General features: G+C 34.1%; 1 non-coding gene across 1 annotated transcript; it reads right to left on the bottom strand.

Annotated features, from left to right (window-relative positions):
* Window positions 1-3,251: 3,251 nt before the first annotated feature.
* Window positions 3,252-3,377, bottom strand: LOC115872686. The gene has a single exon (XR_004048003.1). It is a non-coding gene; the product is annotated as a small nucleolar RNA SNORA36 family (small nucleolar RNA).
* Window positions 3,378-5,622: the final 2,245 nt, after the last annotated feature.

The raw sequence follows: 5,622 nt of genomic DNA, 5'->3' as shown, positions 1-5,622 counted from the left end.
TCCTCTCTGGGGGATGGGCAGCAGAGGGGTGGGTGAAGGAAGACGCCGGGCAGTGTGATATAAGACATAATAATAATTTATAAATTACAAGTGATCATGAGGGAGGGAGGGTGGGAGAGGGAGGTGAATGAGCTGAAAGCAAGGGCTCAAGTAGAAAGAAAATGTTTTTAAAATGATGATGGCAACATATGTACAAATGTGCTCAACACAATGAATGGATGTATGGATTGTGATAAGAGCTGTCAGAGCCCCCAATAAAATGATTTTTTAAATTTCATATCTAGAATATAGAAAGAATTCTCAAAGTTCAACAGCAAAAAAAAATAATAATCCAATTTTCAAATAGAATCTATGAAGAGAAAATTTACCAGAATGTATACAAATGGCCAAAAAAGCACTTGACAAAATATTCAACATCACTAACCCACAGAGACATGCAAATGAAACTAAAATGTCATTTCCGTGCACACCGACTAGAATGGCGACATTAAAAAAAGTCACCTGTGATAGTATGAACTGGTACAGAACTTCTTCAACATTGCTTGTCATTTTCTTTAAAAAGTAAACATGTAACCACTATATAGCTCAACAATTGTACCTTTGGGTATTTTTCACAGAAAATGAAAATTATGTCTAACGAAAAACTTGTACATGTATGTTTATAGCAGCTTTATTTCTAATATCCAAAAAATCAAAAACAATCAAAATATGCCTAAACGGGTGAATAGTATAAAAATTGTGATAATCTATATCATGTCATATTATTCACTAAATATTTTTTTAAACCTATTATTACACAAAAAGAACTGGATGAATCTCAATGGCATCAGGCTCGGTTAAAAAAATCCCAATCTCAAAATTTCACATATTATATGGTTTCATTTCTATAACACTTTAAATGACAGAATATATAAAAAACAGATTAATGGATGCCAGAGCTTAGGAATGATAGAACGGGAGGCATTTATGTTAGTATAAAGATGCAGCCATAAGAAAGGTCTTCTTGGCTTTTTAATAATTCTCTAACATATATGATGGTGATTACACAAATCTATAAAAGTGATAAAATGGCATAGAACTATGGTATTTTATGCAAATAACACGCACCTTTTATGTTTATTTGCCCACTACTCCCTCCTCTGAGAGTGTGCTATGCTAAATATTTTACAGTACTATGGAAAAAAGATAGGCATTGCTGTCTAAGAAATACCTCTCTAGGAGAAAAAGCAGTTGACAAACTTAGAAAGTATGTGATATTTTTGTGAAAGTACAGTGTGTACATATATTATATCAAAGCCAACTTCCTGGTTTGGTTATTGTACTTTAATTATGTACGATGTTAATATTGGTATAAACAGGGTGAAAGGTATATGGGACCTCTCTGCACTTCCTCTGCAAATTATTTCAAAATGATCATCTCAGAGTCAAAACTTTAAGAAATGTTGTCAGAAGATAAATGTTATATAAGAAATTGTTGTTAAGTGCCTCGACTTTCTCCTGAGAATTGGCTGGTGGTTTCAAACTGCTGACCATTTGAGGATCACAGGCCAAGGCATAAACACTACACCACCAGGACACCTAATACAAAGATAAGTCACTTAAATTGTCCTTATTCACCTTATTTTTGCTATGAATGATCAAGTGCATTTAATTGGGATGCATACTTATATTTATCAAATCAGTTTGAGAAAATATATACTCATTTAAAAATAGGTATGCCATTTTGAAATTCCCAGAAAATAAAAAGTATTTAATATGTTCTTAGCCAAACAATAAAGCTAATGATTTCTGATTTCCCAACATTTTATTTTCTATGACAGTTGGCCAATGAACTATAACTGATCTGAATAAACAAGAAAGTCCAAGGAAGGTAACATGCAGCCTTCTAATTTAGGGAGAAATCAAATATGAGAAATTAAGAATTTGTTGTTGTTCCAGTATATATATGAGGCTCTGAAGTTGAGGGCAATGAATAGGAAATGGAATCAACAGAGATTTCAAAATTCTATGTAAGGAGTAGCCTTACAAGTCAATTGAAAATATGTGTACTCCTCTTAATGGTGCTAAGGACCTACTTCAAATTCAGGTTTTTTTGGTCTTGTTTTGTTTTATCCCAACTTTAAATTTTCCTGTGTTTGATCAGATTGTGATCGCTTTATTATGTTCACACCTTTATTAATTCTGGCACATTTATTTTACCTAGGTGATATTACTTCTGACTTTTCATATGTCATCAGTATGATCTGGTCTTGCAGAAATCAAGAAGGCATATATTGGGCCACTAAGGTAGGCAGAGTAAAGGACCCCCGAGATAATCACAAGAGCCCTCATAAGACAAAGGAAGACACACAAGTCAGAGTAAGAGAAGATGTCATGATTGAAGCAAAGGTTAGAATGATTCAGGGCCAGAAGCCAAGGGATCTGAACAGCATCTCTGGAAAAGAGCAATGAGAGTGAGTTTCCTTTAGAGTCTCCAGAAGGAAGTCAGTCCTGTTGACACCTTGATTTTTAACCCAGTGAAACTTACTTTGGATTTTCTGACTTCCAGACTGCAGTAGAATAAATTTGAGTTGTTTTAAACTATTAGGTTTATGATGATTTGCTACAGCAGCAGTAGGAAATTAATAAATCACATTTTAATCTCATTTTACAATCTATTTTAAACTTGTCTTTTAGTCTACTGTTATAAGGAAGTTAATTTTTAAGCATATATAGTAGCACTGTAGTAGCACTATATATAGGAAAATGTTATACAGAAAGTTAGCCAATGGCTAATAATTGATGCCTAGAATTATATACTTATTTTTCTGGGAGAATAGAGTAATAAATGACAGTCTTAAAAAACAACAAGGAAACCCACTGCCATCAAATTGTTTCCCACACATAGTAATACTATAGGACAGAATAGAACTCCACCATCGAGTTTATGAAGCCATTATTAGAAAGGACCTGTACCCAAAATGGACAGCATGCTTGGTAAAATAGAGGTCAGCAAAAATAAGAAGACTCTTCCTGAGATGGATCCACACTGTGCCTACAATAATAGGCTCAAACACAGTGATACTTGTGAGGATGGCCAGGCAATGTTTCATTATGGTTGTGCATAGGATCGCTATGAGTCAGATCCGACTCAATGGCACCTAACAACAAAACCATCTCTACAAGAGCCAACAACTTTATCTTTCTCCCAGAGGAAAACAACCTGTGCCCCTATGACACCGGGTCTCAAATTATATATATATGTATTTTTTAAATGTAGGCTGGGAACAAAGTGAATAGAATAATATTTTCTACCCAGTCATTTTCCCAAGCCTGTTTTAATGTCCAAAAGTTTAATTATCAAATTATATTCTTAGACTACGGTTATTTCTGTTGTATAAAGTGTCTGGGGTAGCTTGTTTGAAGATATGGTAATATTTAGTGATTTTCTTTTAATATACGTTTTGCATGAGAGGAAAATAAAATTTAAAAGGAAGAAAATAAAATGATAGCAAGGGAAAAAATCCTGAACACAATGCAAATTAAATCAAGTTAAATGAAGATTATGGTGAAGGGTTATAATAACTGACTGTTCAGTGAGGAGTGAAGATAAATGATAGGCCAGGAGGTTAAAAATCTAAGAATGATGTGACAGATAAGATAGATAATTTTCTCTCAGGAGCAATACAATACAATTAGACTTAAGTTTACTGACATTTCAGGGCAAAGACTAATTCTCAGTTTTTCCTACATGTTTTGAGAAGCAGTTTATTTTAAATGGCAGAAACAATTATCATGTGGCACCTAAGGTCCCAAACTTGAATATTATATTTGAAGTCACTCAAATCAAAATGAGTCATTTCATAGTGATTTTGATTCTGCTATCAATTCTTCATTATCTCTCTTACCATTGACTTAAAACAATTTGCAGCCTAGCAGGTTTTATTTTGCCACTTTTGTCCTAATTTATTCTTTTTAAAAATGTGTATGCCATTATTTTACAATGAAATTTAGCTTTGTCTCTATTCATTAGTTTTAGATTAAAATAATATTTGTTAACATCATGTGTTTCTTTCATAGATCAAAAATAAAGCCAGTGTACCACATCAAAAACAAAAAGCAGTTAATGAAAGGTAATTTTTAAAAAGCATCTGTCTGACACCACCGCACAACAAACATTATATCATACCATGACTTGCTTTTCCCAAATTTATTACTTTGGATTTTATTTACATTCTCTGTTGAATGTGCTAATTAGCACAATTTTCATAATAGTTCTTTTCTAATATCAGAAACATTTCAGATATGATTACCGATGTTTATCTTTTGATAGAAATTGCAAAAACATATACACAAGCTTCACTTTTTTTCCTTTTTGTCTCAAATAGCAGTTGTAGCCATACCCACATTCTATTTGGAAAGAAATTCTAACTTGTTTATCTAATTTTTAGTGTTATCTGATATAATACTTGTGGGGGAAAGGCCAGCCCCCCACAACTAATCATGGATTTGATAGGCACAATTGTATGGTTAAAATATATATAGAGAGATTATAACAAAGTCATAGAGAATAAAGAGAAATAGAAGAGAGATTGAAATAATGGAATCAGACATATTTCATGGTAGCATGCTGACCTCAGCTCCTCTTGGTGGTACAGGGCAGGAGAGAGAGAGCGATTTATTGCTAACCAAGGCTTATATATCTTTTGGGGACATGCAAGCCCCTTAATTACAGGTAAAGGTATATGTCACAGGAAGGGGTTGTGCTATAGGTAATACAGTATTGGGAGGGGGATGATTTAGGGGTATACATGCAATAGGAAGGGGAGGGATTGGGGGTACACATGTGAAAAGATGGGCGGATCCTAGATTCAGGATGGAAGCCTAATTTTGGATGTCACTGAGCAGGTTTGACCTGTTCTCTGGCTCTCCATTGAAACCATTATCAATAGGGTGTGAACCCCACCTACAGTGGATCAGACTGATGTCTGAAAGCCCTCAGGGAGAATATATCTAAGCATCTGACCTCTCACCAAGTGCTGGCAAGCAGCCTCTAATGTTTGGCATATCTTTGGGGGAGACAAAGCTGGGTAAAAGTCCTTTGTATCCCACAAACACTTAAACTCCAATTTAGTCTAAAATAGTCCATACTCAAGTGATTAGAAAAGCCAATGCTGCTGGCTAAAACTTGGGTTGAAAACAGGAATATCAATTGAGTTTCACTTTAAAGAGCACATGGTAAGGAATTGAGGATAATGTATGCTCTGACTACTATCATACAAGAGGGATTTTTGGTGACAATTAGGATACCCTTTATTTCACTAATTCACTAATTCCCTAAAACAATCAATTTTGTTCATGTTGCAACATATCAGAACAATAAACAGCATTTTATCAGTGCCATATCTATTTTCTTTTTTTTAATATCATTAAAATTAGTGGTGCTGCAGATTTGATAAATTATGATGCAGTGTACTTCCCATGTGTCACTTTAGCACCATACCCCATTAGAGCTTTATCAGTAAGGAACTCAGAAGAACTTGCATGGAAGTTTTCTAGAAGGAAAGAATAATTAATTCATGATGGCTCCACTAGCACTTGACTTAATAAAGCACCTTAAAATAGTTTTGTTGTTCTGGTTTA

The sequence above is a fragment of the Echinops telfairi genome, unplaced genomic scaffold (assembly GCF_000313985.2).
Source record: "Echinops telfairi isolate 266 unplaced genomic scaffold, ASM31398v2 ScPeMD7_7437;HRSCAF=8475, whole genome shotgun sequence".
NCBI lineage: Eukaryota > Metazoa > Chordata > Mammalia > Afrosoricida > Tenrecidae > Echinops > Echinops telfairi.
This window is presented reverse-complemented; position numbering and strand designations above follow the sequence as displayed.